Here is a 12363-nt window from a genome sequence, read left to right on the forward strand (position 1 = left end):
TGAAATAAAAATGTAATATTTAAGTCTATCAAACTCTTTAAAGAAAATTTTACATTCTTGCTTATATGTACACAAAAAAATAAATTCTTAAAGAAATGCAATAAATGCATTAATCTAAGAATATTTTATGTTTAGAATAGCGCCAAAAATAAATAATCTTCTCGATTAAGAATAAATCATTCTTAAAACAAAGCAAAAAGATATTCTTAATTCAAAACAAGTTTTACTTTGTTTAAATAATAGAATTGCGCCCGTTTAACATTAAATATGCTTGTATTAGGATTATTTTTTCTTCATTGCAAGTGGGTCTGCTACGGCGGATTTATTGCACATTTCATTCATGTTGTTTGTGGGTAGCAGATCCGCTTGTGTGTACAGACAACCAACGCGGTGTTTCTCTATCGCTGTAATGAAGTCGGCCGTTTGTTAATTATGGACAGTAGAACGAGCAGAAACATTTTACTTATTCTTGAAAGTTTGAATTATATTTTGGAGGCATGGTCTGTGAATGTAATATTTCACTTACAAAACTATCCTCACCTATTTTATAATTATTGATAGTCTGTTCAAAAATGGGTTTGGTTATTACTAGTAAAAATAATGCGATTGGCAGAAGTAATTACTGGCGTTGCGTTTCGTTTCTTCCATCAGTAAAACCAGTAGATGATCCTAAATAGTCCGAAACTCTTTCTTTTCTTTGTTTTTTCTTCTTTAAACATTTTTTTTATAATCTTTTTTTTTTTTATACAAATACATTTTTAACTGTGTCAAAAAGCTAATAAATTAAAGTTAAAAAATAACTAGTTAAAGTTAAAACTTAAATCATTTAAAATTAACTAAGTTAAGTTAAAAGTTATTAACTTTATTATATAACTTTTAATTTTTTAATTACCTAATCCTGCAAATGAGTTACAAAAGTTTATAACGGGGTACGATACAAGAAGATCTCCTTAAAAGTCGCTGCGTTAGTCTCGCGTAGCGAGAAAGATTCCGCTTGCCCAAAGCGCGCGTGTACGCCGTTTAAAGCCCCCCACTCAGGTCGTTGACCGCACGCGGTCGCGCTAGACAAGCGCACGTGTGCGTCGTCTGGGCCGCCTCCCCCCTCTCCGTCGGCCGACGGAGAGTGGGGAGGCGGCCCAGACGACGCACACGTGCGCTTGTCTAGCGCGACCGCGTGCGGTCAACGACCCGAGTAGAGGGGCTTTAAACGGCGTGTACGCGCGCTTTGGCTAAGCGGAGTCTCTCGCTGTGCGAGACTACCGCGACGACTGTTAGAGATCTTGTATTGCACCACGTTACAAACTCTTGTAACTCATTTGCAGGATTAAATAATTAAAAAATTAAAAGTTATTAGAAACAAAAATACAATCTTAAGAATAAGATACACTTCGCACAGATATATTTATTATTGATGCAAGTGAACAGTTGTAATTGAAAATAGCATTTCGTACTTAAATGAAAACAAATAACATTCAAGAATAAAAATATACGTGAATTAAGAATTTATTTTTTTGTGTGTATGAGATAGTGACTGTTATTTGATAGAGGAAAGTCAGTCGCCAATACCGGCATTCCTTTCTTTCTCGAAAACTAAATATTACATTGAATTAATATTGTATTGATAATAACTGTTGCATTGTATTAATTATAAAAACGAGATCTGCTTAGATAATTAAAGAAATATTGTAAAAATTCATGTTCATACATTTATGGCTTCTTTTTATATAAAATCTGCTAAAAATAAATTTTTGAAAAGTGAGACTAAACTTTGCACGATCTTCTACAAATTGTATAATAGTGAGTATATTATTGATAATATTAGGGATTATTTTATATATTAATTTCCTAAAACCCTTTTGTTTATCGCAAGAAACTCAAACAAATGAAATTAAACGCAAATGTAACGCCAATACAAGTCAAATACAACATATCTTTATAACAAAAAATGTATTATCTTGACGTATTGCAAAGCGTAGACGTTTCGCTCCTAAGTTACGATCATCTTCAGTATAACATTGATGTACATATTACATACGGTTTAATGGCTGCTCAGGTTGATTAAAACGTTGCAAATGCGTATCAAGATCCACACGTTAAATTATCCGTACATACGTTTTGTTTATATTTTTCTCTTTCATATTATCCTCGTAGTGCGATTTGAAACATAAAATACAGCGTACACTTTTCTATGGCAACAGACAATAACTACAAAATTCTCAATGTTGATATTTCATGAATTTTCCACAGTTTCTTTACTTTAAGGTAGGAAAAATAGCGTCGATCCATGTATAATACACTGCAGATGATAAAAAAAACACTACATAAAATGGTAGGGATTAATTTCAACCTTTTAATCGTATAAACTTTGTCGTTTAATATATAAATATATGGTTTATTATTTAGTTTATTTAATAATTTAAATTTATTTTATAGTTAATTCCTTGCTTACAAGGCCGTGTCCAAATTCTGATATTATTATTTACTGTACCAGTTTTGGCACCCAATTACTCCGACGCTCTCTTTGGATTATGTTACAAAAATATTAATTATTACAAAATACAAACAGTATTGTAAAAGCTGCTACACCATCTGACAGAAAACATTCCAGTTTGTATTCATGTTTCATAAAGTTTTATTTTTAACTTTTGTTTAAGAAATATTATCCAAAAACAAAGTAGTATGTAGTATATGGTGACTTTCCTCTACTAATTTTTTTTTATTTTCCAGAATCATCCAGTAACTACAGTTCTTTTAAATTCGCGTTCGATATAAAAACAAACTCGTATAATAATACTTTGAATTTTACCAAGCTCACGTTACTTTCGAAACAAAGAGAGCCAGTGGTGTATTCCTATATGCAATTATCAAGCATCGTTGTCGAACGAATGGCGCGCGGCATCGAAAATCGTGTTTGCGAACGAACGGATGACAGTCGTATGTGTTGACAACGACGTAATGCAACCTCTGTTAACGTAAGATGATCTCTCGAGATAAGGAGCGACATCGCATCGGTTTTCGTTGAATCTCGAGGCGCGCGCGATCTCTCTATCTCTTTTTCTCTCTCGGAAAAGAGGGAGGAAGAGCGGAGTCCTCATCGAGAGGGACGGCGAATCGGGACGAAAACGACGATTATCTCCGTTACTACGCACGTCGAACGTCGACTGGGTTTCTTCGTCGAAGCGCGTACCGCGCGCGACCGCGCCGCCGCGTGTCGCGCGTACGTGCCGAACGGCGGCCGCGAAGTAAACGAGCCGTGGAGGTATACGATCGAAGGTCGATTGTAAACATTTATGACGACGCTGCGGCTCCGACGGCTATCGACGTTTACGTTACAGATATACGAGCCGCGAACGGCTGAAGGCCAACCGTAAAAATACGAGCCGATTCGCGGCCATAATAAAGATAAGTAAAAATGCACGCGCCACGGACTCGAGCTCAAAAATAATGTAGCGTACGAGAGGAGAGCGCGCTTCTTCGCTGAGAAAGTGCGAGGAGAACGAAGAGCGTTTTGGCCCGTTTCCACCCAATGCAGATTAACTCTTTTATGCCTACAATGTGGCACATGTATGTGCCAAATCTTCAAAAATTCATATCTTCCACAAAAATGAAGACAATTTTAAAGATAAAGGATAAGACTCTTCATAAAAAAATTAATAAAAATTTTTTCCCTTGATCTACGTACTGCATCAAAAATTCGTAAAATATAAAAATAAAAAGTGAGTATATCTTTCACAAAAATTAAGATAGCGAGTTGTTTCTGGGCTTATTTTGAAAGTTAATATAAAAATTATTTATAAAAAAAATCGCCATTTTCAAAATGGCGTATCAAAGATAGCGGACCAAAATGTAAAATTTGTTTAAATTCAAATAAATTTATACTCCAAGGGTTCTGGAAGTCATTGATTACGAATCTCAAACTTTCCAAATTTAATATGGCGCTTCTATTTTGAATTTTGTAATTTTAATTACAGATTGATAATACGGCGACCCTAAAAATCTCTAGTAAGGTATGAATTAAATGTTAATTAGTTCTAGAAAAAAATCAGGCACAAAAGGGTTAACTTTCTTTCTGTTTCTAATTCTTCGAACTAGAAAGAAATAGAAAGTAAGATAAACCGAGATTAAAGTTAATCTACATTGGTGCAAGCGAGACTCGGACACTGCAGCGTTGTGTGTGTAACATTGAGAATAACTGTACTCGCATTGATACACATCGACAATTACGCGCGATCGAGTACTCGAAACTCTTAACTCGTGTCGTGAACTAAAAACGCGGAAACTCATCTCCAGTTTTTCACGTAATTTCAGTGATAAAGTGCCATCGCGCCGTTGGTTGCGATGAAATAGCAGCGACGCGCGGCGCAGCGGTTTGCCTGTGTACGGGTTCGCCGTACAGAAAAGTCAATGGAAATGTCAAAAATCTGATTGGATCACGTTCCTTCCTGTCTAACGGCGGACCCTCTCTCTCTCTCTCTCTCTCTCTCTCTCTCTCTCTGCAAAATCTGTCAGCATGTTATCAAAAGTTCGGGCTCCGGATTTTTGCTTCGGTCGCCGACGGGATAAAACGTCCGCGAGATACAAAATGTAATTTTCATAGCGAGCCAAGCTCCGCGTTACTTCCGGTTAGAGTACGTTCCATCGAGCGTGTTTTCGGATCAGAAAACCTTCTATCGGCGCAGAACCGGCGGAACCAACGGAACCGTCGAAAACAACAAACGAGCGGAAAGAGACAGACAGAGAGAGAGAGAGAGAGAGAGAGAGAGAGAGAGACTGGAGAGTGGAGAGAGCATACCGCTCGAATTCTCTTCTTTTATGCGAGATACTCTTTGCTCTGTTTCCATTTTACTCGCGCACGATGCCAACGTGTGGAAAAAAGCACGTCGGCGAAGTAAAGAAGAGAGAACAGGTCGCGGATAAGGGAAGAAACGATGGCGGTGGGTGGTCGAGATCGATGCCGCCCCTCGCTGATTTGTGAGATCGCTTTTCACTCGTTTCGCTTTTCTCTACTCTCTGTCTTCTTTCCGATTTTCCCACCCGCCGCACTCTCTCGCTCCTAAACTTTCTTCGAACACCGCAAACGGAATTGTGGACAACAGATCGAGTAATTTGACCGAAATTTTCTATTGTCGTTCCCCATCGCTAAAATAAATGATATGAAAAGATTCATCTAAATAATAAAGCATGTGAATAATTTAATGTAAATTTTCGGAAGATAAATGAAAACAAAGTTATATATAACTGATCTAACATCTAATATGTAATTTGATCAATCATAGTGTTTCAGCGATTAATGGAGTACCTAAAAAACACTCGAAAAGATACAAGTGTTACGTAAATTGTTCATAAAAAGAAGATAGGCGCAATATATATATTCTTATATGTATATTCATTGAATATAAGTGTGTATGAGCAATTAAAAATAAAAATAAAATACAAATATTTATCAATAATAAGTAAAATTATGCACTGCGACCGACATAGGCACTTTCACATTATGTTTAACAAATATTTGTAACATATTTACTATCTTTTTTTTATATTCTTCGGCTTGCAAACGTACATAAATCTATTAAACAAATAATAACCTGTGTTATATTTTCCAATTAATTGCTGTACTGTTATGTTTTATTTCCCGCAGTACTTTCTGTTCTTATATTTATGCCACGAATCGCTGAATTTCTAAGTCATTCATACCAATCTTAAATATATGTTAAATTTTATTTTTTAATATTTTACAACAAATATTATATTGTAGCTAACAATATGATACACGAAATGTTTCAACAAATATTCAAACTTGTTTAGTATATTTAATCTTATTAACAGATGTTTTTTTCATCAGATATACTTACTTCTTGCTTTCATTATAATCTAGTCAAAATTGTTTTATGACAAATTGTACATTTTAGAACGTATTTTTCATCTTCTGTAAAATATTGCCATACCAGTTCGCTCAATATTTTCATCATGAAATATTTCATGAGCACGATATAAGTGTGCTTTCGATGTTAAAATACTCTGATAAAATTTGCCACGAGTATTCTATTTTATCTTCCATCTTTTTGATATCCAACTTCCTTGGTGTGCTATCGTATTTACAGTATCTCAAAGCGTGTATTACTAAATAAGATGTCAGTGTCATAAAGAAATGTTCGGCAAAGATCAAAGAGTGACGTGTAAATCTTCGTTAAAATATAAATATTTTAATAAATATGTTTGAATTCACGTAACAGCCAAACAGTATCGTTCTACTCGTAATTATTCCATCGTAATCGAAAGGTTAGATTAAAATACATAAAAAAAAAAAAAAAATTGCTTGAAACGCTGGCACTGCCGCTCTTAATCTGTTTTCTTAAATTAAACATCGATTTTTATAATTTCGGGAGTATACTTTAAAAGCAATTGATTCAAAATGCTCTTACCATGTAAAAATATGCTAAGTAATTAATTTGTTTGATAAAATTTTTAATTTAGTAGATCTTGCGAAGCTTTCAATTATTTTTTAAATTTATTTTACGCTAGACGTACATGTATAATGCATATGAATAAGTCGTTTACAAAAAGATACATAATGCATAATGATGACTAAATAGGTGCGTTGAGAAGATCGTAGCGTCACGTAGCCGCGTAAAAAAAAAATTCTGTTTCGGAGGAAAGTGACAATGATGGTGTTACTTTGTATTTCCTTTCCTTCGTGATTTCTCACAATTTCTAGCGTTGATCATCGAATAGGCGAAAGCATAGTAGCGCTTGTGCCTTGTCAACGTCTCAATCTGATTATTATCGCAAACTGATTATGTATTCGTTATTTCGATCATCTCAGTTCCGAGAAACATTCAGCCACCAGTAAAGTCTCGCAATAAAGTTTTGCAGTCTAAAAGATTTTACGTAAGCTACATAAATCTTGTGAGAATCCGTGGAGAAATGTTAAATAATTAATGTTCTTTGATACCACTTATCATGTCAGATATTATTAATTTAATGCTTTAACATTATTGAACACGTAATATATTTTTTTATTCTTGTATCGGCATTAAGAATTTTCGTAACAGATCGATATAATTCGACATCAGATGGTAGCCTTTAGCGCTACGTACAGCCGATACGTGTATATTTCTCATACAGTGCGTTTGATCAAAATACAGACTATCTCGAATTGATTATCTCGAAGAAATATCGTTTACGTTACGCGAGAGATAGAGAATCGCGATAGGTCGGTTCGACGCGAGCGTCATGCGTGACGTTTAAGAAACCACGAGTTAAGTCGTTACGGCGCCTCATGTAATTTAATCGCAGGAAACAATTTCAATTTTGCATGCATAACATCGCATATTGCGCACGACAGATCGTAACGCGCACATCCGAGAATGTCAGCGTGTCTGCGCTACGTTACGTGCTTGCCAAGAATAATCTTTCGGTATTGCCATCTTTAAAACATCGGCTCGGTAAAACACGGTGCAAATGATCTATATTTGTCCCCGGCAGGTTACCTACGTGAGCTTTATGCGGCACGTGTTCGCCTATAAATAACTGAATTACCAAAGATTGCTCCAAAAGAGAAGAATCTCTGACTATTTTTAAAATACAATCAACTATCCACATCTATAGATCTTTAGATTTTATTAATTTGTACACGCAAACAACTGCGGTGTCTCGTAGAAAGGCCTTTATTTTTTGTAATTATTTGATTAATTCATTTGAGCCAGACGTACCTTGTATTTTATTAATTAAAAAACAACATCTCCTACTTAATCATCTGTTAAGATTTTGTATTTTAGCAAGTTTAATAATCATTAATCTATTGCTGTTGTAAGATCACGGTGAATTTTGAATGAAAAGGATACGATCACACTGCACGAATGCGTTCATTCGTTTTCTGCCTCATCTCGCTACCTCTCGTCGTGAGCGCTTATACTCCCTGATTTATCTCGAGGTGTGCGCGTCGTAATCGTGCGATTTCAGTGAAACCTGCCGTCAGCGAATTCCTCCAGCAAACAAAGAGTCGCGCGTTGGTTGACTAGAGAGGGACAGCTCGAGAAAGAAGGTCGCGAGGAAACGAGTCGAAAATAAAAAGGCGCGTCTGCGCGACGCAAAACGAACGAACTCTCCCGGTCCGTTATTGTACTTAACTCTAAGCTTTTACATTAAAATGAAATGCATAATGAATAAGACGATAATAGGGTACCGAGAAGAAAATAACAATGAAAAAAATTGAACAAATTGAAAAATATACGATATCGATTTTTCATTTAATGACACGTTTGTGTGTGTGTGTGTGTAAAATAATTAGAAAATAAGAGAAATACGTAATTTAATATTACAAGTTTATTCTCGAAATTAATTCGCGCTGGCCTTTGTAGCAATGCAACCTTAATTCGACGCTTAATTAGCGTTATACTGAGCGTTGGAAATTAATATATTACTAGGCTAATCGTACATTTGGGAGGAGGGACGAATGCTAATGAGAGCCGCTGTTCAGGAATGGCTACTACCTACTTGTTTTCATTTAGACACTTATGAGCGTGTGTGAACGACGAACTGTTTATATTACTGCGACGCTAGGAGACTTGCTATCGACAAGAGTCTACGTAACCGGATCACGCAGTCGTCATCAGCTAACTCCGTTCCGGTTCTCGGTAAAGCGATATACCAGGAAGATCGAGATCCGTAAGCCATTGACGTTAACTCCGTAAAATATGCACGAACAAATTTAATTTCTTACTTACATTTGCGTGGCAGATTGGCCAAACTAACAGAGAGATTAATATACACGATTCGTGACTTACCTGAAACAAAAATTAAAACACCAGATTCAATAATATGAAGAGAATATAACAATATTACGTAATATACAAATGATCATAACATGATTAACAAAATTTTTGTTTTATCTCCCATTTATGTGTATAAATGAGTAAACTGAATGACGTCAGATTGTAAGCGGCGAAAATTTGATTGCTACATCATATATGTATATTAAATGTCCCGCACGTAATACACACCAGATTACAATCTCAGCAAGTCGGACGTACGCGTGTCACAAACTACTGCTGTTTTCCTAGTATGTCACGGCAATAATCCATGAAACGATTTCGCTCGTCATTGTCTCTCCTGTGCGCTCATTATCTAGCGACGCATTATCATTCGCGATAATGTCCGTGCGATTTTTGCGTCGAGCAGCATCTGGTAACAACTTTTTTTTTACGAGTGAACAGTCCGCTATATTATCAGTTAAAATCTCGTGAAAAATTAGTGACCCGTTATATTTCCGTTACATTGCCGCAGTGGTGACATAGTTTACAACGACGTAAACGATGATGTCATAGATCTCCTTTACAATAGACTCTTTCCCCCCCAGTAAACGAGACTGTTCGCGCGTAATCAAAGGGAAATTCGATATACCGGTCGCCGCGTCGCGCCGGTTCGGCATAAGTCGCTGCTTCTGATCTGACGAAGTATTTAATTATAACCAATTATCGATCCCACATCCTGCTATTCGAGAGCTTGACGCGTTCTGGGAGTAGAGCTCGGGCGATAAGCCGCGTTACGCCAGGAATGTATCACGATCGATACGCCGCCGCTCTCGCCGGTTGTTGTAGCTTGGACTCCGAGATACGTCGGAGGCGGGAGAGCGCGACTGTGAATCATTGCCTCGAGTGGTTAAAAGTAGGGAGCCGTTAAGAAGGCGAAGGAAGAAGAGAAAGAAACCGAAGAGACAGGGGAAGGCGAGGCCGGTGGTGGTCGCGAGAGAGAGAGAGAGAGAGAGAGAGAGAGAGAGAAGAGGTTCGGGACGAGCAACAGTGTTTACCCTTGACGGTCGGCGAACGCCATCCGTGATCTCAGAAACCAGACCGTGATTATATCTCGCTCTTTCGGTCCTTTTCCCTCGCGTTGCGTTAACGCGTTCCCGTCCTACGCTTATCGCTCGTTCTTTCTCTCTCTCCCTCCCTTTCCGAAGTGCGATAAGTCGCGCACAACACACTCACTTCTCTTTTCTAAATAGGAACGCGGCGTACGTGCCTTCGTTACGTGTCGAGATCGCTCGTTTTACGAGGCTAAATGAGAGATGCTTCTATACGAAGAGCTAACTCGGCGCATTCCGGTCTCTACATGCGGAAACACGTATATCTCCTCATGCGCCGCCGGTGAAACGAAGCTCGACAAAGACGTTTCGTAAACTCGAACTGACCGCTTCTGAGAGAGAGAGAGAGAGAGAGAGAGAAAGAGGGAGAGAAAGAGGAACGTTGGTCAATCGCGTTGAGCGCGATTCGTATTTACACATCGCTGGGCAATCGTCTGGCGTTTGCGATGGGCTCGAAATCTTGTTTCACGGGGAGACACCGAAACATTTTAAACTGGGATCCGCGCGCCGAAAAGCGATTCGCGGGCGCAGTAGCGATCGAAATCGAATTATCCCGGAGAGCGGAATCGAAATGCCGCGAGGTACGTACCCCCCGAGAGATCGACGCGGTATCTCGCCCCGAACGCGGTGGCGAAAGATCTTCTCGGATAGCCCGGAGGCCGCGCCGCGGTTCGATTTATCGGCGAAGAGATGAATCCGGGTGCAGGAGCGCGTAAACGAGCGGGGCGGGTGACGCTTGCATAAAGCGGTGGAAAATTCGGGTTGAAACCTGTGAAAGCGGGGAAAGAAGATCAATAAAGTGGTGTGCCATACTGTCGGTGCCGCCAGTGTGTCGTTGTAGTAGCGGGTGGCTCTCGCTGGTGTGTATTATTAAGCGAAGAGGTGTGGAGCTGGAGAGAGCGAGAGCGAGAGCGAGGGAGAGAGAGAGAGAGAGAGAGAGAGAGAGAGGGGGAAGAAATGGAGGAAGAGCGGCGCGAGAGAGATGAGAGGAAAGCGGAGAGGCGGAAAAGAGACGGCGGACGTTGGGCGGAGGAAGGGTAGGAGAGAAAGAGAGACTCACAGAGGGAGAGAAAGGTCGGTGACTGGAAAAAAGAAAGGGAAAAAAATATGCGAAAGAGCGAGGGCGTGACGATGCGGAGCGTGGTGGAGGGACAAGGAGGGTGATGGAAAATGTGGAACAGACGTAATAAAAACTTACGGCAAAAAAAAGAAGAGGAAGAAGGGAGGCAGAGAGGCAGAGAGGCAAAGAGAGAGAGAGAGAAAGAGCAGATTACTGGGGTGATAGTCGTGTAATCTATCGATATCACCCGCTGCAGGGATTCGGCTATTCGGCAGGGCGGCCAGCACACTCGATCTTGAACGTAATTCATACCGTTCCATCTCTAGATTGAAATCTGATATTCGAGCGAGATGTTTGACCCGCTTGTTAAAATGTTTTATCTAAACTACGAAAGGACGAGAGATACCGTACATCATACGGTACATTCCGCGCGGAAGGGAGCAAAGTGTTTTAGAAGAGAGAGAGAGATATCATGGGAGGAGGGAAGGAAGAGCTCCTTCCCACGCGATCGTTTTTAACGAAATGCACAATTGCGAATCTCGATCTTCGGCGAATCTCGAACTTAACGTGTTCCGAATAAGTGGCGTCATTTCTCCGCGAAAATGATCGCGTGGGTGCAATATCGGGCCGGAAGATAACGACATCGGACGGCTGACGTCGATCTCCCGCCCCGCCGCGCCGCGCCGCGCCGTGTCTACGGTCTACTTAGCAATGGCACTTTTCAGCGTGGTTTACACGCAAAATCGGCGCGGCGCAAAACGAGGCAGATTAGAGAAATTCGTTCTACATGGTTATATCTGCGGAAACGCGCGGCAGCATCCCCGATTTCACGCCTCTTTCTTCGGTCCTCTCGGACTACCGCGTCGCGTCGGCGGGTCGGTTACAATGTCGCGAATACAATGTCTTCGAACTCATTTAATTTTCAGAACGTCGCACGAGCGAGATACGACCGACGAGGGAGTGGCTGAGCACCACTGGCCGCCGAGGTGCTGCGTTTCCCCTTTATGCAGCCAATGGCGTAACCGCTTGCGGTATCAGCGTAGCGGCAGAATTGACAATGTCTATTAAGAACGTAAATCTTGTCGCTTTTAGTGCGCCATGAAAGGCACACGGACTGCGTCTACACGTCGTTGCGCAGATTTACGCCATCGTGCCATTACGACGTAAAACGATCTCTCGCCCGTAAATATTTTGGTAGTGTGAATCGGCCATCAAATTTTAAGGCCGCGAGAAACGTGACGGAGGCGGATTAATCTTCACGGCAAGTTTTTTTTTTTTTCAAGTTCCGCGTGCTTTAAATCGCCGACCATTGTCGCCGTCAAGTCGATTTTCTCGCGAGCGCCAACCATCTACGACATTCGCTACGCCCAGTACTCTCTACAACCCTTTGTCAACCTCTCGCGCTCAAGGTTTCTTGCTGATGGTAGGGGAGAAGAAAAGG

The 12363-nt window shown here is 39.9% G+C and overlaps 1 protein-coding gene across 1 annotated transcript in view; it reads right to left on the bottom strand.

Moving 5' to 3' along the window:
• The window catches only part of LOC105200916 (neurogenic protein mastermind), a 242773-nt gene that overhangs the window by 119844 nt on the left and 110566 nt on the right, over positions 1–12363 (bottom strand).

Source organism: Solenopsis invicta, chromosome 2 (genome assembly GCF_016802725.1).
Source record: "Solenopsis invicta isolate M01_SB chromosome 2, UNIL_Sinv_3.0, whole genome shotgun sequence".
NCBI lineage: Eukaryota > Metazoa > Arthropoda > Insecta > Hymenoptera > Formicidae > Solenopsis > Solenopsis invicta.